Consider the following 23412-nt stretch of genomic DNA (forward strand, 5'->3'; position numbering starts at 1 on the left):
CTTTCTGATTACCAATAACGTCACTTCCCTCTTCTCCTCGGCCAGAATGTTCCTTTTTTTCATTTCATATCTTTAATTCCGTATTTCTTTGTGATAAAATAAGAAACTCTATGATGACAATAGTCAAAGGCAAACCTGACATCCACATTGTTTTGGTGAAACTTTGGATATTATTGTGGACATATAGAATTGTTACTTTGAACTGATATGATGTTTCCAGAGTGATTGTCGCTTAGTGTGGATTGAATTGATGGCCGGAATTTGAGTTTTGGAGACATGGAATTATTAGAATAACCAGTGTGTTTGGTGTTAGAAGGGCACTTGTTTTTTTTTTTTTAATTACTTTTCATGCCTTCTGTGTTTTTATGTATTCTGCGTTTAACCCTTCAGAAGGAATTTGGCTACATATCTGGGAGTCTATAGGGGTTACTTTATTGGGAATGGTGTTGAGGCCAGGGGAGGCCAGGGTGGGTGACTCTTAAAGGGGAGGCTGAGGGTGATATTTCTAACCAAGATGCCTACGTCATTGTCTTCCTTTAAGTGCTCTTCAAATTTTAACATAAAACATCCTCTAGGGATGGTTTGTTTTTGTTTTTGAGACAGAGTCTTGCTCTGTTGCCCAGGCTGGAGTGTGGTGGCGCGATCTCGGCTCACTGCAACCTCCGCCTCCCGAATTCAAGCCATTCTACTGCCTCAGCCTCCTGAGTAGCTGGGACTACAGGCATGTACCACCACACCTGGCTCATTTTTGTATTTTCAGTAGAGATGGGGTTTCACTCTGTTGGCCAGGCTGGTCTTGAACTCCTGATCTTGTGATCTGCCTTCCTCAGCCTCCCAAAGTACTAGGATTATAGGCTTGAGCCGCCGTGCCCAGCCTGGGGACAGTTTTGACACAGAAGTGAGCTGATACTCCTGAGAGCTCTAGAGCTTTGGCCTGTACATTTCTTCCCAGCTTGGAAATTTCTTGGAAGTCTCCTTTATTCCTCCTCAGAATTCCTGGGAATGCTGCAGCCTCTTCCACCATGAAATGGCAGAGCATTGCAGACTCTTGTTTCACTGCCCTCTTGTTCTAAACTCAAATATCCCTCAAGAAATTACAAAGCATACTCCCTTTGATGGCTTCCCCTCTGTTAAGCTGTGGGTACAGACATAAACCCTTGCCAGCCAGATGGCATTTTCTCTTTCTCCCAGTTGGCCTCTGTGTGCTCAACAGAAATGTTCCCACCCTTTGGATAAAGCATGGGCTGCAACCTGCAACATTATTGCAGGCTTTGTTCCTAGATTATGTGCCCCAGATAGCTCCAGCCGGGGATTTTTTCATAAAGTGGGTATGTGGGCGGAAGGAGAGGACTTGCGTTTCTTTTGTAAGGACAGAGATAGGAAGAAGGGAGGTGATGTACTGGAAGATCATCAAAATGAAGAAAGAGACAAATATGTGGAGAGATAGTTACTTGAATATCACATCAACGGTGATTGTTTTCTGTGGATTTTCTTTGGGCTGGCAGGGAGGTGCTATTTTGAAGTACAAAGGATCATCTAACCGGGTGCATCTCTTGGCATATTCTGATGCCTCTGGGTCTACAGCAATAAATCCATCATATCATTAGGAATATTTTCTCTGTCCCTCATCCCCACTCCTGTGAGGTTATCTGAACAAGATGCACGGCCTAACAAGTGGCTAAATTTCCTCTTAATGGGTTGCGTAGATTGCAGGTGATTCCTAAATAACAGAGAGAGCAGAGACCAAGAGAGATATTGTCATACTTTTAGAGACAGGCTGCTTCGGGAACCAATTTTGGAGGCTAGATGTTCTCTTGTTTTCCCTCCGTGTTCCAAATTCTCAGGTTAATTAAGAGCAAAGGAGTAAGCTATTAGAATTTTTACTATCCACACTAATTTGTGTGACTTTGAAAGTCGATTGAGTTGACGAGCAGTTTATTTTTAGAGAGGTTTTGGAATTGAAAATGTGCAGCTTAATTGTTGTTTTTCTTTTAGGGACTGTGAATGGACTTATCTTTAACTGGGCTGTATGTATGTACAAATAAATCTTGATTTTCTGAGAGAGAGAGAGAGAGTGTGTGTGTGTGTGTTTGTGTGTACGTGTGTACCTGGACCTGCACTTCCTGGCTGGTGTATCTATGTGTGCACAAATATATGCAGGACTATAAATAAAAACCACAAATGAATGCCTTAGACTGAAACATGAGGGCTGCTCTTTCTATTTTGTGCAGCAAATGAGGCATGCAGATCTCCTTTGGAGACCAAGTTTTTAGGAGAAATAGCAGCTCCGGGAAGAGCCTGGCACCTTTGCTCTCTGGGTTTCTGCACCATGCCATCTTGTGGTTAGCAGGGGAGACAGGGCGTTAGGCCTGGGGATATCCTGGTCCCAGCTCCAGGGCTACCCCTGGGCCTCCCTTTCCCCAGTGGGTGTCTTTTCCTTGTGCTAACTTTAAGGATAAACCCTGATTTGGATGTTCCAAGGTCATGTGGTGTAGGCCTCAAAGACAGACTATCGATCTTTTTATGTCATTTCCTTATGGATGATACTTGTCGGTTTCTAAGGCCAGCGGAAGGCCTGTGTGTGTGTGTGGGGAGGGGGGATGGAGTTGGGAGCGAGCTTGGTGAGCAGGTATGGCGATACCAGGGCAGACTGAGAGGTAGGCCACATTATCACCATTTACAATAGGCTTCTAGGAGACTGAAAAAGTCATTAGTGTCACCTAGACCGAAACAGAGCCAGTGGTAATAACCCAGGATGGTACACTGCAAGTCTACATCTATCCATTCTTATTTTCCATCCTTCAAACAAGAATATATACTAGAAGAGAAGGCAAATGAATGCTGATTGAATGAATGAAATATAGAAGATACCTGGAAAAGTCGGAAGACACATACACGCACACCCACACACACATACACTGTACTCCTCAAGGAGTTGACCATCTAGGCATTTAGCCATGTATCTTTAGGCAAGTTATGGAACCTCTCTGTGCCTCAGTTTCCTCATCTGTGGAATGGGTAGACTAAAAATAATGAGCACATACACTGGAGAGGATTAAATGAGTTAAGAATTATTAGATGCTTGGGACAGTGTCTGGTACTTCTGTGCGCTCAGTGTGTATCAGCTATTATTGCGATGATGGTTGTGATGGGGGCACAGTAGAAGCCTCTAGGTAGTGCTGGGAGAGACAGCATGCAGTGTGAGTCAAGAATGGCCCCGGGGGATGCTATGGGCATACAAGGAGGGCGTCACCAGCTGATGGGTGGCTGGTGTGGACTGCATCAGGTCTCCAAGGAGGAAGGATGATGTTAGTGACCCACGGGGCCAAGGACAACATGAGGAGGTGACAGGAAGGAGATTGGCCTTGATGGAAAGGTCCAGGTTGTAGCCTTAAGGAGAGTGGCCACCCCAGGAACAGGGGGGACTTGAGATGGCTGCTTCTCCATGAGTTGTCTGGGATGGTGCCAGCCAGGAAAGCATTTGAAAACTTCCCTGGGGTTGAGGGTGGCAGGCAGGGAAGAGGCAGCAGAGAAGACCAGAAAAACATTTCAGAGTTGAAGAGGCAGAGAATGAATGAATAGCATTATAGGTGGTGAGGGGCAGTCAGAGGTGATGAGAAAACGGAGTGTGGCATGAGGAGAGCTTGGGAGGAACCCACGTCCTGGAGCACTGAGCTTGCAGCATTGTGGTCCCTTTGTGCCACAAGGCTGGTGCCTTCCGTGGAGGTGGACATGGGGTGGGAGAAATGCGGAGATGGGAGCACCCTCCAGGTTAGAATGGCGAGTCAAGCTGACCAGTGAGACCTGGCAGGCTCTAACAGCAGTGCCAGCCCTAGTGTGCCTTTCCTCTCAGTGCCTACTCACAGCACCAACTCTGAGCCTCATCCCAGACTCTGACCCTGTCGGTCACAAGCCAGACCTGGGAATCTGTATCAGACACAAGCTTGCTAGTGACCCAAGGGCTTGGGGCGACCCACCCCAAGGATGATGACTCCATAAATGAAAGTATTAAATTCCTTAGAGGAAGAAGGAACAGGACCAGTGGGGACTAGGGGAAGAGGGGAGGAGGAGAGTGGACAAGACTGAGAAGACACTTCCTAATTGAATGGCAGGAGGATGGCGGTGACATTGATGGGATGGAGAAGGGGTATCTGCTTACCTTGCTCACACTTTTTTTTCTTTTCTTTTCTTTTTTTTTTTTTTGAGACGAGTTTCATTCTTGTTGACCAGGCTAGAGTGCAATGGCGTGATCTCAGCTCACTGCAACCTCCGCCTCCCGGGTTCAAGTGATTCTCTTGCCTCAGCCTCCTGAGTAGCTGGGATTACAGGCATGCACCATCAGGCCCAGCTAATTTTTTGTATTTTTAGTGGAGAGGGGGTTTCTCCATATTGGTCAGGCTGGTCTCAAACTCCTGACCTTAGGTGATCTGCCCACCTCAGCCTCCCAAAGTGCTGGGATTAAAGGCATGAGCCACCGCACCCAGCCATTCACACTTAATAGTTCTTTACAGTTGCTCAGTGCTATGGTCTGAATGTTTATGTCTCCCCCAAAACTCATGCCTTAAAACCTAATCCCCAATGTGATGGTATTAGGAGGTGGGGCCTCTGGGAGGCCACTGGGTCATGAGGGTGGTGCCCTCATGAATGCAACAGTGTCCTTATAAAAAAAGGGCATATTTGGAGCCAGGACAGTGAGACCATCTGAAAACCCTGTGTAGAAACAGTTGTCAGATTTGGTAAATCTTGTATGTTGAATGAATGAATAGCCTGGATGAGAGGTGACTGAGAATATCAACTAATTTTGGTGTCTGAAAGGCTGCCATGGTAAGAATGTTTGTTCCATGTTACCCTATAATGCAAGAGTGAGACACCCTCATAGAAGCTCTTGAGTGACAGATTTCAGCATGATTCAGGGAGAGCTTGATTGGCAAGAATCTCAGTTACTTCTGTCATTAGTTTCAATCTGCTGCCTTGCAAAACCCCTCCAAACGGGACATAAGCTCCTTGGACTGAGTTTCCATTATTCTCCTTTTTCCAGAGGGCTTGTTGGTGGAGCCAGCTTGGATAACCTTGTGGCGGATTAAGAGGGGAGGCGGGAGTGCAGGTGAATGAACTAACTGTGATCAGGGCCCCTTTTTACAACCAACTTGGCTCCAGCTGGGCACAAAATAAACCTGTGGTAATTTAAAAATTATGTATGTATGTATATATGTGTGTGTGTGTGTGTGTGCGCGCTTTTTGCTAAAGAATAATGTGTACAAAGTACACAAATCTTAGGGACAGCTCAATGAATTGTTATATATGTATACATCCATGTAACCACCATCCAAACCAGGATATTATTGAACATTGCTGTCAGTCTGGAAGGTGCCATCTTGTCACTTGTCAGTCAACAGTTCCCTTCCGCCTCCTTCCCCAGGTAACCACAATATGGAGATGGTTGATGTTGTAAAGGGAAGGTTTACTCTCTTACAGCTAAGGGTAAAAGATAAGCCCACGTGAAAAGAAAAGAAGGGATATTTGCTTGTGGAGGTTTTTCTAGGTTTGGTTTGAGTTAAAAACACTGGGCGGGCGTGGTGGTTCACGCCTGTAATCCCAGCACTTTGGGAGGCTGAGGCAGGTGGATCACTTGAGGCAAGGAGTTCAAGATCAGCCTGGCCAACATGGTGAAACCCTGTCTCTACTAAAAATACAAAAATTAGCTGAGCATGGTGGCACATGCCTGTAATCCAAGCTGGTTGGGAGGCTGAGGCAGGAGAATCACTTGAACCGAGGAGGCAGAGGTTGCAGTGAGCTGAGATCGTGCTACTGCACTCCAGTCTAGGCAACAGAGTGAGACTCTGTCTCAAAAAAAAAAAAAAAGAAAAAAAAAAAAGAAAAAGAAAAACCAACTTGGTAGATCCTAAGATCTTTTTCTCACTGAAATATTTAAGCACTGCATTTTAAGAAAACTTCTTATTCATCCGTAGACTTTTATCTGGCCAGATTTCCACTCTGAGGGCTTTTCTTTCTAGTTATCTGACAAACCATAAATTTTATTTCCTTTAAGGGCAAAACCAACCTCCAAGCACATTTATGGCCCAAGTTTTAAGAGCTGGCCACTCTTTCTATCCTGTATCTCTGGTTAAACGTGTTTTCTTTTCCTTGGAGCAAATTTTTCAAAGAGGGGCTAAAGCTATGTGTTCCTCTGGAGAGAACTCCTGCCTGCCCAGCAGCAAAGAAAATGCCAGAGAAGCCTCTGACTTGGGTTCTGCCCCTGGCAGCCAGGTCTCAGGCTAGAAGCCTTCTTCTTGATTGCATTGGAGTCCTTCTCTACCCCACCTTTGTGGTTTCTTCCTTCTTGGTTTTTATGTATTCTCCTCTGCCTCCTTTAAAAGGTGGCAACTTTTTGGACTTTGGACAATTCCTGTGTAGCAATCTGGGCTGATTTTAGAGAGTCCCTCTGCTTCCTGCTTTCCAGTGAGCTGATTGGTTGATGAATTGATTTTATTTACCTCCCCCTGGAGGAAGTAGAGTCCCAGGATGCTGGGGAGGCCCCCTGGAGACCCCCGAATACCCTTTATGTTGACTTCTTTTTGTTTGGGTTCCTAGGGATATGGACTGAGAGGCAGCACAACTTTGAAATGATGTCTGTTGAAGGAATCTCTTTCTGCTTCTTATCATATTGAGAAGAAGGTGGATTAAAAGCATATTTATTTACTTTTAATTGTGGTAAAATATACGTAACATAAAATTTACCATTTTCCTTTTTTTTTTTTTTTTTTCTGAGATGGACGGTAGCTCTATTGCCCAGGCTGGAGTGCAGTGGCGCAATCTTGGCTCACTGCAACCTCTGCCTCCTCAGGTTCAAGCAATTCTCCTGCCTCAGCCTCCTGAGTAGCTGGGACTACAGGCGTGCACCACCACGCCCGGTGAATTTTTGTATTTTTAGTAGACACAGGGTTTCACCATGTTGGCCAGGATGGTCTCGATCTCCTGACCTCGTGATCCACTTGCCTCAGCCTCTGAAAGTGCTGGGATTACAGGCATGAGCCACTGCGCCTGGCCTTTTTTTTTTTTTTTTTTTTTTTTTTTTTTTTTTTTTTTAAGAGTTAGGGTCTCACCATGTTGCCTAGGCTAGTCTTGAACTCCTGGGCTCAGACAATTCTCCTGCCTAGGCCTCCTCAAGTGCTGGGATGACAGGTGTGAACCACCATGCCTGGCCCCCATGTTAACTATGTTTAAGTGTACAGTTCAGTGGCATAAAGCACATTTACACTGTTGTACAACCATCGTCACCACAAAACTTTTTTTTATCTTGCAAAACTGAAACTGTATCCCCATGAAACAATCATTTCCCATTCTCTTTTCTCCCCAGCCCCTGGCAACCATCATTCTGCTTTTCATCTCTACAACTCTGACTGTTCTATGTTCCCCATATGAAAGATATTATATAGTATTTGTCTTTCGTGACTGACTTATTTCACTTAGTTTAACATCCTCAAGGTTCATCCACATTGTAGCATGTATCAGAATTTCCACCTTTTTTTTTTTTTTGAAACGAAGTCTCGCTCTGTTGCCCAGGCTGGAGTGCAGTGGTGCGATCTCGGCTTCCTGCAAGCTCCGCCTCCTGGGTTCACATCATTCTCCTCCTGCCTCAGCCTCCCGATGAGCTGGGACTACAGGTGCCCACCACCACACCTGGCTAATTTTTTTTCTTTCTTTCTTTTTTTTTTTTTTTTTTTTTAGTAGAGACGGGGTTTCACCGTGTTAGCCAGGATGGTCTTGATCTCCTGACCTCGTGATCTGCCCGCCTTGGCCTCCCAAAGTGCTAGGATTACAGGCGTGAGCCCCCGTGCCTGGCCAGGAATTTCCATCCTTTTTAAGGCTGAATAATATTCCACTGTATGAATGGACCACATGCAGAGCACAGAGTTTTTAATGCATGTGTATCATAGACCCTAAGTCTTCTATATTTCACACGTATTGGGCACCTCCTGTGTTCCTGATCAGGGACCCGTTGTCTTGTCTGGGAACTTCCAGGTGTAGTTTGTATTTTAGATGGGGAATTATGAGGGTGGATTCTTTAAGCAGGTAATCTCATACAGTTCCTTATTTCTAGTGTTCACTGCACAGAAAGCTTTGAGGCGTGGTCTAATACTTCAGTGCTTTTGGCAGCCACCATTCCTAGATTTCCAGAAATGTGATTATGATTGTTTAGCCAGGGTTTAAGGCCATGAATGGTGACGTGGTTTAGACATCAGCTTTTGGCAAGGCTGAGGGGACATGGGATGATTTCATTGTCTCCTAAGTTAGCATCTGAAGGCTTTCAGTGCAATGTGTAAGATATATTTTTCGAGAGATTTAAAGCTTTAAAAAACCATCTTAAGAGAAGAGAAAATATCAAATAAGAGAAACAGACTGAGTGCTCGTCTCAGCTTTTCTGTTCATTCATTGCAGACCCTGGAATAGCTTCTCATTATCTCATTTCCTTGGTTTTCTTCTTGGTAACGTGGACAAACCGCCCCCACCTCCACAACCACATCACAGAGGTCTTTGTCAGGAAAGATGGTTCAAAGCCTGGAAACGCTTTCACATTTTTATTGTTTTCATTATTATTATTTAAGATGGAGTTTTGCTCTTGTCGCCCAGGCTGGAGTGCAATGGCGCTCACTGCAACCTCTGCCTCCCGGGTTCAAGTGATTCTCCTGCCTCAGCCTCCCGAGTAGCTGGGATTACAGGTGCCCATCATCACACTGGGCTAATTTTTTGTGTTTTTAGTAGAGACAGGGTTTCGCCATGTTGGGCAGGCTGGTCTTGAACTCTTGACCTCAGGTGATCCGCCTGTCTCGGCTTCCAAAAGTGCTGGGATTACAGGCATGAGTCACCGTGCCTGGCTTATTGTTTTTATTTTTTTGAGGTAAGGTCTTAGTCTGTTTCCCAGGCTGGAGTGCAGTGGCGCGATCTCAGCTCACTGCAACCTCTGCCTTCTGGGCTCAAGCCATCCTCCCACCTCAGCCTCCTGAGTAGCTGGGACTACAGGCCTGGCTAATTTTTGTATTTTTTTTTTTTTTTTGTAGAGATAGGGTTTCGCCATGTTTCCCAGGCTGAACTAAAGTGATCTGCCCACCTCGGCCTCCCAAAGTGCTGGGGTTACAGGCATGAGCCACTGCGCTCGGCCAAACCTGAAAACTTTTAAAATGAGGTTCCCATCGGTGAGAATGGGACTCCCAACCCATCCCCCATCTCTTGTTCCACATAACAAAGTATGTGCTTATTTTATAGGCATTTACCCATCTAATAGCTTCTTTTAAAAGGCTTGCCTTCCAGATTCATCCCTTTATTCATCAGGTGCTGATTGACTCCTTTCCCTGTGCTGGGTCTTGAATTAAGGTCCTAATTCAGACATGAAATGCAAGCTGATCAAACTTATTTGGGGGAAAAAGGAGGATTCTGTAAAATCATACCCACACACACACAAAAAAAGAAGTAAAGAAAAAAATAAAAAGCATTGAGTTTGATTGTTAACAACTTTTCATTGCTCCTGGATGAATTTCTGGCATGTTTTTGGCATTCACAGGCATCTACCTCAAGGTGTTGGACACAAATAACCTTCCTTTGTATCCATATTTTCCTCTGTTGAAGAAGAGGATCAATGAGCTATTGATACGCAGGGCATGGTGGGTGGTGATGGTGGGAGGGAGGATGGCTTTTGGTAGATCTGATCCAGGGGTTCCTGCTTTCTGAGGAAGAGACTGCCTGAAGCCACACATTCCAAGTTCATTTTGCACTTTCCCTGCAGGACCAAAACTGTGACAACCACAGGTATTTCCTAAACCACCAGTCCTGTACTAGGTGAGACTCACATGATGGATAACCAACAGGTAGTCATAAAAGATGCACTTTTCAAGGCTGAGTGTGGTGGCTCATGCCTATAATCTCAGCACTTTGAGAGGCCAAGGTGGGAGGATTGCTTGAAGCCAAGAGTTCAAGACCAGCCTGGGCAACATAGTGACACCCCATCTCTCTCTTTTTTTTCTTTTTTTTTGAGACGGAGCCTTGCTCTTGCTGCCCAGACTGGAGTGCAGTGGCACAACCTTGGCTCACTGCAACTTCCACCTCCTGGGTTCAAGCGATTCTCCTGCTTCAGCCTCCCAAGTAGCTGGGATTACAGGCATGCACCACCATGCCGGGCTAATTTTGTATTTTTAGTAGAGACGGGGTTTCACCATGTTGGCCAGGCTGGTCTCAAACTCTTGACCTCAGGTGATCCACCTGCCTTGGCCTCCCAAAGTTCTGGGATTACAGACGTGAGTCACTACACCCACCTAGACCCCATCTCTTAAAAAAAAAAAAGTACTTTTCTGAGTAGGAACAATGATTGAATCCTGAAAGTAAAGAAGAAGGACAGGGATTTATGTAGAGGAACCCTTCCATGAGGTGATTTCTGGACTGGGTGAGTAGGATACGAACCTTACTGATGTGCTACTCATAGAATAAGAAGACCTGATGGGCCTCACAGTGTAACTCGGAGAGTCCTGATTGAAGCTGTGGGGAGACCTGCCTCTTGTCATCTTTCACCATGGCTGTCTGTACATCTGAGGCAAGTCTCCAACCTCCGTGGGCCTCTGCTTCCCCATTGGTGAAATGAAGGAGGTTGACCAGGTGCCCCCGTGATTCCTTGCAGGAGCCTCAGTCCCACTTCCTGCTTTTGGCAGTGTTTGCCAGCTCAGCTCTTGGGTGTACCACCCCAGGCCTGTTGCTAGGTCCCTGGTACAAGCCTTTGGGACCAGTTTCAAGAGAGTGTTTAATACACAACCCTGCAGACTCTCACAAACCTTTCTGGGTAACACTTACTTCATTGCACTTTTAAAAACGAAAACGAAAGAAAATGCAGCTTAGCAGACTCACAGTAATCAGGGCTGACAGATGTCACTCAGAATTTTATTATTTAAAGCCACAATGATTTTCCAAATAACCTAAAAATATATAATCCAACCTCAAAATAGTGTCCTGTAACAGAGGCCAGGGAACCCTATAGGAAATGAAGTCAAGATCTTGGCACCTCTTGCTTGCTGGTTCCAGGGCTTTGAACACTTTTATGTCCTCTGAGAAATACAGGAACATGGAACCGTATCAAGTTGCTTAGTGAGGCCGCCAAGGTCTCAGAGAGCTGGGGTGTCTCAGGTGCTTCTCCTGGTACCTAAGCCAGCATGACACCTCTTCTGGTCCCAACAGCGTTTCCTCCTCATTCTATGAGAGCATGGGTGGAGATATAATAACCTTCACGTATTTTAAAAATTAAGCATCTTCCTGTCAATAGGTTGTTCTGCTATATTCAGAAGATCACATTCTAAATCTGGCCACGTGAGTGGTAAAGACAGTTGCATAAGGAAACTGAAGTTTATTGAGTAGGTACTAGCATCCAGACACCGTGATAACCCCTCATTTATTTATTCCTTATAATTATTTATTAAATACGGATACTTCTCTACTTACAATGGGATCATGTCTTGATATACCCATCGTAAGATGAAAATATTGTTAGTCAAAAATGCAGTTAAGACACTGCACTTACCAAACACTGTAGCTTAGCCTAATGCACCTTAAACATGAGTAGAACACTTACTTTAGCCCACAGTTGGGCAAATCATGTAACACAAAGCCTGTTTTATAATAAAATTTTTTTTTTTTTTTTTGAGGGGGAGTTTCACTCTTGTCACCCAGGCTGGAGTGCAATGGCACAATCTCAGCTCACTGCAACCTCCGTCTTCTGGGTTCAAGTGATTCTCCTGCCTCAGCCTCCTGAGTAGCTGGGACCACAGGCATGCATCACTATGCCAAGCTGATTTTTTTTTTTTTTTTTTTATTTTTAGCAGAGACAGGGTTTCACCATTTTGGCCAGGCTAGTCTCGAACTCCTTACCTCAGATTATCTGCCTGCCTTGGCCTCCCAAAGTGCTGGGATTACAGGCATGAGCCACCACCCTGCCTATAATAAAGTCTTGAATATGTCATATAATTTATTGAATTTTTTTAGTATCCTGAAAGTGAAAAACAGAATGGTTGTATGGGCACTTGAAGTGTGGTTTTGGCTGAATTTGTTTGGTCTCATGCCATCATAAAGTAGGAAAATTGTATATTGGGGACTATTTGCATTATTTATACTTATATCAATGACATTAACAGATAATTAATAATCAGTGATATATGAATTAAAGAAGCTTGTGAAATTTACTACCCCATTTTACAGATGAGGAAGTTGAGTCCCCGAGAGGCTAAGGAGCTTGCTCAGGGTATGAGAGCTAAGAGATGGCAGATCACGTTGGGTTTGCATCTGGGTGGGTGGATTGGGTGGGAGCTGGCATGAATTTCATTGCTGGCTGAAGATCCTGAGCCAGCAGCCCCCTGGCCAGCGGGTGGAAGCAGCAAGGCTGTCTTCGTAGGACTGAGGATCGGAGAACTGGTCTGCCTCAACGTGGGAGGGAAGAGGGGACGCTTTGCCCTTGGTGCCCATGCCCCACCGTTTCCGAGGAACTGTCAGATGCTAGGCCCTATGTTCCCAGTTGGAGGCCCAGCAAGGTACCCGCTGCAAGTTATCTGTCCAGATTGGTCTCCAGGAAGCATCTCCGTGTGGCTTCCGAGCTGGGGGAGCTGCAGGCCGGGCTGCCAGCATCTGACTGGCTGTTATTTGGTTTTCTGTGACTAGATCTTTGTTTCTGTGAAACCCTTAGCTGCTGAGGCTCTCGTGCCGCGGCTTAATCGGGGCTGCATGGAGTGCTAGCCTGGTTAAGTAAACACCGTTGGAATATTACCTGTCTGTTAACCTGTCAAAATTGCTTTACAGCCCCCTTTTATCTTCCCCCCGACGGAATTTCCCCTGGAGTTTTCTGCCTCCTCTCTGGTTCCTTTCCTCGCCTGCCCTCCTTCTCCTGCAAAGCTTCCCCACCCCCGGAGTCATTAAATATTGTCAGAGTTCCGCCACTTACGGCTGCCTTGTTTGCTCAGTTCAGATAAATTGTTGTTGACTCTGTGATGCAGACCAAGGGCACTGGGCTCCCAGCCCCAAGGAAGGAAGCATGAGGCCTGCCAGGTGGGAAGAGGCGAGGGGGGCTGGGGAAGGATGCATGGGAGGGGGCCCTGTCTCCCTGGCTGCACCTCGCTCCCCCAGGTCTCCTCAGAAGGAGCCAGTGCTCTGTCTGGCCTGGCTGCCTCGCAGGCCTTCTTCCTTCCCTCATTGCCGGCACCACCCTCTCTCTAAACACTGAGTTTATGAATTTGAGGGTCTTAGGGGAACGTCCAGTTCTAACCCTCACAGTCCTTAGAAGCTGAGCCCCGACTCTGTGTTTCGGTTTCATGCCTGATTGGATGAGTTCTAGGATTCTTTGGAGATTCCACCTTAAAAAAAACTGTGGTAAAATACATATAACAATATAACATAATTTACCGTTTTAACCAACTTAAAGTATACGGTTCAGTGAGATGAAGAGCATTTACAGTGTTGTGCAATCATCACCACTATTTGTATTCAGAACTTTTTTCCAAGGCCCTTAAAAATCTTTATTGAATGACAATTGGTATGCATAAATTGCACATTTTGAAGAGTCTGGACATATGCATACACCACCCCAAAAGGAAAGCCTGCGCTCATTAGGCGGTCATGCTCCATGCTCCCCTCCCTCCAGCCCCTGCCAAACATTTGTCTACTTTCTGGCTCTATGGATTTGCCTATTCTGAATATTCTACGTAAACAGAACCTCACAATATGTGGCCTTTTGTGTCTGGCTTCTTTCACAGGGCATAATAGCTTCAAGGTTCTGGAGATCCACTTTTGTCTTCTGCTTAGAGGGTGGAGACTGATCTAAGGAACGATGGGCAACCACTGGAGACCTGTGGGGTGGTCTTAACTTATTTCTGGCAGCAGTTCCTTGTTCTTGGCAGCCTTGAGCCTCTGATCTCTCCAGCAGTGGCCTGGTACCTGGAGACTTTCTGCTGCATACTTGGGGAGGTCATTTTGACTTTCACTGAAACTGCCAGGCCCTCCCTCTTCCCTGGGCCTCTGCCACCTCCCTGATCCAGTCAGATGCTTCTGTCCTGCCATCTCTGGGTCAGAAATCTGACAACTCATGGAAACAGTTCATCTTTGGGCACTTGGGCTCAGCGCACTGGGTAGAAAAGCCCCTCACTTTTAATCAGAGTCGGGATGGACAAAGTTAAGTGTGTGTGTTTTGGGGTTAGCTGGGGGTTTGAGTCTCAGCTCTGCCATCACCTAGCTGTGTGTCCTCAGTGCTCCCACCTGTAAAACAGAAGTGGCAGTGCCCATCTTTTAGGACTATAATGATTGAATGCACTAATAACCGTAAGTTACTTTGTGCAGTGCCTGGTGTTTAGGATGTATACGGTAATTGGTGATTGTTAATGAAATCTAGGTTAAAAACATAATCAGTGCAGTACCCCATCCTCCTACCACCCCATCAACCTTTGCCATTCTAGAGTTTTTGGCAACTTTTGGAAACCGCACAGGGCTTTAGTGCAGCTTGTCACTAGATACATTTGCTAGTTTTCAGGATTCCAGAAGGCTCCAATCAGTAGATACATTTGCTAGTTTTCAGGATTCTAGAAGGCTCCAAACTCAGATCATGGTTTGGTCTGTGACAAGCAGAAAACCTTGGTTATATGCAGGACCGTAACAGAATTTCCCCATTCCTTCTCCTTTTTTCCTTTTTTTCCTTAACCCCACCATTTTTGGAATTTCTTATAGTCTAAGATAATTCTTACTATACTCATGTTTCTGTCCCACCAAACCTTGGGGACAGGGCAGCCTGTGAATCCAGTGAGATCCAAATGGGCTCTAGAGAGCATGAAAGAGTTAAATGTGCCCCTGAGTGCTCCGTTTCTTACAGGATTAGGGGAAAAGTGACTTTATTTTTATTTGTGGCCCGACTCAAGCTCAGTGTAATTCCACACACTGTTGAATACCTTCTGCGGGAGTTCACAGGCAGGCCGTGGGGATGGTCACGGGCACGTGATGTCAGGGTCTGTTTTTGGCTGTCTTGAGTGATTAGTGAGTTGCGTAACCTCTTTGTTCATCAGGTCCCTGTCTGGGAATCATTTGCCCTCAGCCTGTGTGTTTCTTGTGGGGCGAGAGAGGGAGTGCGCTGCTCACCGCCCTGCACCCGCTGCCCGGCTCTGCTTTCCACTCTTGGCTGGTGCCCCGTGGGCCTTTCAGGCGAGCTGGGCGGAAGTAGGTCAGGGACCTTCCAGCTGTGGGATCCTCAGTGGGGTGAGTCCATTGCTTTGCTTGGCTGTTGGAGCTGAACCCACTTTTGTTTCCTAAAGGAGTAGCCTTTTATTTTTAATTGAAAAAGCAAGCGCCGTACTTCTGTCCAGCAAAAAGACGTAAATTTCCTTCTTTTTTTTCCTTCTCCCTGATATTATATGTGTATTTTTTCTTTAGGAAGGGTGAGCCTGTGGATTTTCTTCCTAAAGTCAGTTTTATTGAGGAATAATTTACATACAGTAAAATTCACCCTTTTTTCGTGTTCAGTGGACTCCATTTTTTTTTTTTTTTTTTTTTTTTGAGACAGGATCTTGCTCTGTCGTCTAGACGGGAGTACAGTGGTACCATCAGAGCTCACTGCAGCCTTGATCGCCCAGGCTGAAGCTATCCTCCTGCCTCAACCTCCCAAGTAACTGAGACCACAGGCATGTACTACTGTGCCTAGCTAATTTTTTCATTTTTTATTTTTTGTAGAGACAGAGGTCTCACTGTGTTGCCCACAGTGATCTTGACCTCCTGGCCTCAAGTGATCCTCCCATCTCAGCCTCCCAAAGTGCTGGGATTACAGGCATGAGCCACCGTGCCTGATTAGGATTTCAGTTTTTAATGCAAAAGCTTCTCTTCCTAAAATATCCCCCTAATCAGATTCGGAGTGCTGTGGCTCCATCCAGGCATGCGGAGTTGAGTACCTGAGAAGGCAGTGCTTGATGTACGGCCCTTGAGATGAAATAGATTCAGGCATACTGAGAAAGTGGTACAAGGGAGACACATTAACATGAGTGAAGGGCAAGTTTTTAACCCCTCCTTTGTGAGAGTTGAATGCCAATTGCTAGACATTTGCCTGTGTAGTTTTAGAAGGATTCTAACTGGAGCGACGCTTAGCTGGGGGAGGTCAATTGCATGTCTGCGGAAAGGGTTCAGACAGACTTGTCATCATGTCCTGGCGCTGACCCTGGCTCTTACCTGGAAAGCCCCTAACCCACCCAGCCCAGGGATTCATGGCGCAGGGAAGGTGATCGTGCAGAAAACAACCTCTAGTGAGTTGCTCGGCCTCAGGCCCTCTGTAGGTGACCTTGCCTTGCCTCCAAAAGACGGGACCTCCTTTTCTTCTTCAGTGGTAAAAGAAGTTTCTTGGGGCCACTGTGGGCTCTGGGCAGAGACTGTGCCTTCCTCCCTTTTGTGTCTGAGTCTCCCCGCACGCTTTGGTGCAGGGAGTTTGGGCCGGAGCGATCTCCAGGCCCTTCCAGTTCACTGGCTCTGTGATAAGGTTCCTGGGGATTTTGTGCCACGTTGCTTGGAAACCAGATGGAAATAGGCCAATTACCATCGAAGTGGGGCGGCTCCTGAATGTTCCAGGACCAGGAGATTTGAGCTAGGCTTGGGACCTTCTCTTTGCTGGGTCTCTCCCTGGTCCTGCCTCCTAAGAAGGAGAAAACAAGCAAATACTCTGTCTGTACTCAGATTAGCTGCCTTACATGAGAGCAAGAGAGCGGGAGGAAACTACTTAGCTGCCTCATTTTCCTCCTGGGGTGGAGGTGGATGATTGTCTTGCCTGCACACTCTTTAAGAGACTGAAGCCAGCCTCTGACCACCTTGGGGATGGTGCTGGACCCGCAATGTGCCTGTCAGTAGAAGGAAGGGTGATTTCGAAGGCTGGAGAGAACAGCTTTGTCTCTTCGCAGCAGCCTGCGGGCTCCCAGCCATATCCTGGCTGAGCGATAGCACATCCAGCTTGCTTGGGGCCAGGGCTGAATCACCATGAATCCCCCACAGCTTGGCAGTGGCTGCTTAAAGAGATCCAGGGTTGAAATAACAGGGGAGGTTAGAGGCTCTCGCTGGAATCAGGCTAAATGAGGGAATGGCAAAGATGAGGGAATCTATCAGAATCTACTGAGATTCAGGAATAGGCTAGGCCTGTCTGCCAGGGAAGAGATGGGTGTGGGCATTGGATCATTGCTATGGAAAGCCCAGGGGCCGACTCTGTGGGCTTAAGCTTGATGCCTTCATTCCAAGAGGCCCTTCTACTAACACAAGTTAACATGTGTTGAGAGTTTTCACTTTGCTAAAGACCTTGAAGACCTTCCCACGGTTAAGCCTACCCGTAGTCACATATATACTGGCCCATTTTACAGATGAGAAAGAGAGGCTTAGAAGGATTAAGTAACTACCCAAAGTCAAGAGCAGATGAATTATTTCTCCCTCAGGTTGTGTCGCTACCCTTCGAGGCCAATCCTTTGTTAGCTTGCTCACACAATGGGGTTCCCAAGCATGGAAGAGCCCACCTTTATCTACAGTCATAGACTCATTGCTGTGTGTGCTTGATTAATGTTGGTCCTGTGTTCGTCTGTTGTCATACTGCTATGAAGAAATACCCGAGACTGGGTAATTTATCGAGAAAAAGAGGTTTCATGGACTCACAATTCCACATGGCTGGGGAGGCCTCACAGTCATGGCGGAAGGAGAAGCAAAGGCACATCTTACATGGTGGCAGCCAAGAGAGTGTGTGCAGGGGAACCGCCCTCTATAAAATCATCAGATCTCATGAGACTTATTCACTATCACGGGAATAGCATAGGAAAACCCCTCCCCATGATTCAGTTACCTCCCACCAGGTCCCTCCCATGACATGTGGGGATTATGGGAGCTACAATTCAAGATGAGATTTGGGTGGGGACACAGCCAAACCATATCAGGTCCCCTTCCACTGGACTGGGAAGCTGGATGGTTTTACTTGGCAAATTAGGCTCTTTAATTGTTGAATGTGGCCAGGCACAGTGGCTCATGCTTGTAATCTCTGAACTTCGGGAGCCTGAGGTGGGAGGATCACTTGAGCCCAAGAGTTCAAGACCAGCCTGGGAAATATAGGGAGACCCCATCTCTACAAAAAAAAAAAAAAAATTGGCCAAGCATGGTGGTGCACACCTGTAATCCCAGCTACTCAAGAGGCTGAGGTGGGAGGATTGCTTGAGCCCAGGAGGTCATAGCTGCTGTGAGCCGAGATTGTGCCACTGCCCTCCAGCCTGGGAGACAGAGTGAGATTCTGTCTCAAAAAAAAAAAAAAAAAAATGTTGAAGGTGTGAATGAATGAATGACTCCCAAACTCTTATGGCTAACCTTTTTGCCACCTAGTAGACTCCAGCTGCGGCTAGGCTGAGTGTGTGTAGAATAAGGCCCTGTGAACACAGGCATCCCTCTTGGGATGTGGCACAAGAGCTGAGCAGTGCACTTTGCAGTCCCCGGGCGGCCCACACCATCTGTTTGCTGCAGCGGGATGGCTTGGGTGGTCCATCCAGGGCCCTGCCCAGAGTCTCCTGGGACCAAGGCTTTCCCATCCTGTCCCTCTCACTGCCCACCTCCACCTCTAGGTACAGTAAGGAGGGGCTGGCAGGAATGACCCAGGAGTGAAATCAATCCTCCTGTCTTCTGGTGGGAGGATGGAGGGGCCGGGGCAAACCGTGAACCAGCCTTTGGATGGGGTGCCCACCCACTTCGGTGACTCTCCTTGCCCCTCTCTGCTGGGCTCTTTAGGGAGCATCGAGCTCTCATGTTACTTTAGGGGTTGAGGCCGCCCCTGGATTTCCCTCCCGAAGTGTCCTGTGTTGCAAATGGCTCTTTGTTCTTCCTTCTCTAGGGTATGGGAAATGTGGTGGCTGCCCCAGGTCTATGCAGCAGGGGAACCTGAGAGCCTCCTAAGGGAGGAGGGGCAGATTTTTCTGGAAGCTGGTGTTCGTGTAAATAACCCTGGGTGCTTCTGTGATTGGTCCCAGGTAGGAAAGTAGACCAGACAAACCAGCCCAATCGAGTTTGTGAGAAATTGAAAGCACTCCAGCTTTCTTACAGATTTTTTTTTTGTGTGTGTGTGTGGGGCGGGAGGCCCGGGGGGGCAGATGGTGTCTCGCTGTATCGCCCAAGCTGGAGTGCAGTGGCTTGATCTGGGTTCACTGCAACCTCCACCTCCCAGGTTCAAGCAATTCTTCTGCCTCAGCCTCCCAAGTAGCTGGGATTACAGGCGCGTACCACCATGCATGGTTAATTTTTGTATTTTTAGTAGAGGCGTGGTTTCACCATGTTGGCCAGGCTGGTGTCAAACTCCTTACCTCAAGTGATCTGCCCGCCCTGGCCTCCCAAAGTGCTGGGATTACAGGCGTGAGGCGTGCCTTGCTGATATTTTCTTTAAAATGAAATAAATATATAATTGGATGGCCTTACAGGTGATGTGAGGGCCGCAAGGCAGCTTGTGGTTTTTAAAGGAGGAGGAGTGTGGCTGTCCCTCAGTGACTCCTATAAGTTCAATGACCTGGAGACCAAGAGAAGGGGACATTTGAGGATCTCGACCTTGTCCTTCCAGCAGGTGCTCCCAAGCCACCTCCGGGCCTGAGAATAGGCATCACAGGACCCTGTTTAATCCTCTGACACAACACGGAGTGGTATTCTGGATCCACAGTGCCTGCCTTTGAGCCCTGGCGGAAGCCTCTCTGATTCAGCCTCCGGAGGGACTTCCAGGGACTTTGCTACTTTCCTTGGTCCCCTTTCGCCTTCCACTATCTGCCCCCGGAGGTGTGGCTTGAGTCACCTCCTTAGGAAGTTTATCTTTTATGCTGAATTTCTATGTAGCTCAATTACACCATGGTTATTCCTAAATGTCAGGCTTAATTTGTTGCAAGTTTTACTTGATCCCAACAGCGTGTTTTATTTACAGTAGGGAGGTCTATTCGTATAACCTCTCTCTTTTACAGTTTGTGCTTACAGAGCATGTATAACTATTCACAATTAAAAGAAAGCAAACACACACAACACTGTTGGAGTATGGCTTACAGCGTGGGGCTTTGGGAAAGGACCACATCAGTGCGGTCCCTTTTCTCAAATTCTGCTTCATGACAAAGCCCACATACGTACACTTAGACACTCCTTCAGAACCCTACAGTCTGATCTTGTAATGGCTTGGGTTTCAATTTAAGGTTGGTATGTTGAATCACCTTAATTTTAGAGATCTCCAAATAGGCCTAAAAAAGCTCCCGTTCATAGAAATGTGCTTGCTTCAGTAACAGTGCTTTGGTTTTTTTTTTTTTTTTTTTTTTGAGACGGAGTCTCGCTCTGCCGCCCAGGCTGGAGTGCAGTGGCCGGATCTCAGCTCACTGCAAGCTCCGCCCCCCGGGTTCCCGCCATTCTCCTGCCTCAGCCTCCCCAGTAGCTGGGACTACAGGCGCCCGCCACCTCGCCCGGCTAGTTTTTTTTTTTGTATTTTTTAGTAGAGACGGGGTTTCACCATGTTAGCCAGGATGGTCTCGATCTCCCGACCTCGTGATCCTCCCGTCTCGGCCTCCCAAAGTGCTGGGATTACAGGCTTGAGCCACCGCGCCCGGCCCAGTGCTTTGGTTTTTAAGGCTTTAGTTTCTCTTTGCGGTAACTTGCTCCTCCTGTACTTAAGCAATACTCCATCAGCTAAGAAGGGAAAGCATCTCTTTTGTTTTTCTGTCTCTGCAGTTTTATTGAGGTACAGCTGACAAATAAAAATTGTATCTATGTATTCATGGTATGCAACATGATGATTTGATATACATTGTGAAATGAGTTTTACAACCAAATTAATCACAATCAAATTAATCAGTGCATTCACCACCCCACGTAATTACCGTGTGTGTGGGGTTGGGGGGGTAAGGACACTTAAGATCTACTCTCTTAGCAAATTTCAAGCGAGCCATGTTGTATTATTGACCATTGTCACCACGCTGTGCTTTAGATCCCCAGAACAAATCCATCTCGTAACTGAAAGTAATCAGGTTCTATATGTGGTCCCTGGACTGAAGTCCTCTCCTCCCTGGTGGCTGGGAAACCTTGTAGGACAAAGGGCATGAATGTCTTCTGGGCAGATGCTAAGTCCCTGTAACCAATTAGATTTTTCTCTTCTGTGGACTGATCCTCCTGTGGTTTCTGGGCAGAATTCAAAGTGAAATGGGTTCTACTAGCCACTCAACCAGACCACAGAGGCCCCAGGGAGGCAGCAAGCTCGGAATGGGTCCTGGGCATTGTTTTGCTTGGGGAAGTAAAACTGGCATCCTTCGCTTCAAAGGCTTTGTCCCTCCTGACTTAAAGGTGTGGCCTTGACCAGAGTGACAAGATTGCAAACACTGGGGTGAAGAAAATGTCTCAGGTTGCAGCCTTTTTCCTTCCAGAATATTCCCAACTTCCTGCTGCTTTTTCAAATCAGTTACGTTTTCAGAAGAGACTCTTAGTTTAAAGCAGTGTCCCTCTTTAAGAGGTTGTGTTGTGTATTAATTCAAGCTGAGCTTGGCATGGAAGAGCATTCCCTCTGACCAGTAGCTTGTTTTCTTTCTTTCTTTCTTTTTTTTTTTTCTTTTCCTTTTTGCAAGCCAGAATGGCGCTGAAGAATTCCCCAGCATGGGGTAGGGCTCAATTTATCGAAACCTTCCAAGCCGCCTTTTTTTCCCAGTTATCCTAAATATATAGCGTTTTATAGTGTTTCTAAGCGTGGGGACAAAGTGTTTTGCACCAAAGAACAGGAGTCTCAAAATAAAATATGGGCTTCCTTTGGACGAGGCACCATGGCCACAGTTAGCATGCTGGGCAGGTTCCTGGTTCAAGCTCAATTTGAACTATTTCTAGATATGCAAGCAGTTTTATAATCTCCTTCCCCCATTCCTTTCACCATTAAAAAAAAAAAAAAAGGCGTAGTATAACTTTGCTGACTATCAAATCCTTTGTTCTTCCTGTTGCATGCATTACTACAGGAGCCTGCTCAAAGCTTTTCCTCTAGGGAGTTTCAGTAGACACTACAGAGAGATGAGAAGGAAATTAAACTCGGTGGGGGTTGCCCCCGTACCCCGAAAGTAATTCCATGATTGAAATGCCGAAAGCCCGAAGATCTCTTTCGCTGTCAGACCCAGAGAGGAGAGTGAGACAAACTTGAATTGACGAGAATGGAACTTTAACTTCTGGATGGTTCTTCGAAATCATCAGTCTAGTTTTGGGGAACATGACTGTCTTGAAAGTCCTTTAACTCTTTCCAGTCCCATAGTGTTTTCTTTCCAGGGTAGCGGACAAGTTAGTTTACCAGAAAAGTCACTTATTGTCCAAAATGAATTTAAGTTAAAGCTACTCATTTGTTGGTGGTAAGGCAAATGGGTTCAGGCTTTCCGGAGGAGAATAGCCAAATGAACGAAAAGCCTTGAATGGCATATTCTTGACATGCTATCAGTGCATTTCTAGAAATTTCTTCTGAGGACACCATTGATAAGTTTGCCCATCCTGTGTTTATGAGACAGTGAAAAATGCAAACCATGGAAACGCCCTTCAGGAGCAAGGTAACCCCATCCATAGAGTGGAGTATTAGGGAGCTATTGAAAATGGTGCTATAGGCCGGGCATGGTGGCTCATGCCTGTAATCCCAGCACTTTGGGAGGCTGAGATGGGCAGATCACCTGAGGTTGGGAGTTCGAGACTAGCCTGACCAACATGGAGAAACCCTTCCTCTACTAAAAATACAAAATTAGCTGGGCATGGTGGCGCACGCCTGTAGTCCCAGCTACTCGGGAGGCTGAGGCAGGAGAATCGCTTGAACCCAGGAGATGAAGGTGTGGTGAGCCGAGATCGCGATGTTGCACTCCAGCCTGGGCAACAAGAGCGAAACTCCATCTCACAAAAAAAAAGAAAAAAAAAAGAAAAGGAAAAAGCGACAGAAGGTGGTACGTGGTGCTATAGACTTGTATTGGTTGATAAAGAAATATGTCCATGATATATTGTTGTGTATAATCAATTTGTTTTAAAACCATATGAGTGCCTTACAATGTGGTATCCTGGAACAGAAAAAAGACATTGGTGGAAAAACAGGAGTACTCTGAATAAAATCTGTAGTTTAGTTAAAAGTAATGTACCAATGTTAATTGCTTAGTTTTGACAGATGTGCTGTGGTTATGTAAAATGTTCACATTAGGCGAAGCTGGGTGAAGGAACTCTTTGTACTATCTTTGTCAATTTTCTGTAAATCCAAAATGGTTATAAAATAAATTTTTTTCCAAAAGGCATAAACACATTTGAGACTTTTGGAAGGATTTTAAACAAAAGATTAACAGGTTACCTCTGAATGCTGGGATTATGGGTGATCTTAATTTTGTAGTTTTCAGTGATAATTTTGTT

General features: G+C 46.2%; 2 long non-coding RNA genes across 2 annotated transcripts in view; one reads left to right on the forward strand and one right to left on the reverse strand.

Annotated features, from left to right (window-relative positions):
• LOC126939925 (uncharacterized) overlaps positions 1–20630 on the reverse strand; it is a 598378-nt gene extending 577748 nt beyond the window's left edge. Inside the window, exon 1 of the long non-coding RNA XR_007720500.1 lies at positions 20557–20630. This is a non-coding gene — a long non-coding RNA (uncharacterized LOC126939925). The remainder of the gene's footprint in view (positions 1–20556) is intronic.
• Positions 1–23412, forward strand: part of LOC126939924 (uncharacterized) — a 187432-nt gene that overhangs the window by 57853 nt on the left and 106167 nt on the right. The window lies entirely within an intron of this gene.

Source organism: Macaca thibetana, chromosome 16 (assembly GCF_024542745.1).
Source record: "Macaca thibetana thibetana isolate TM-01 chromosome 16, ASM2454274v1, whole genome shotgun sequence".
Classification (NCBI taxonomy): Eukaryota; Metazoa; Chordata; class Mammalia; order Primates; family Cercopithecidae; genus Macaca; species Macaca thibetana.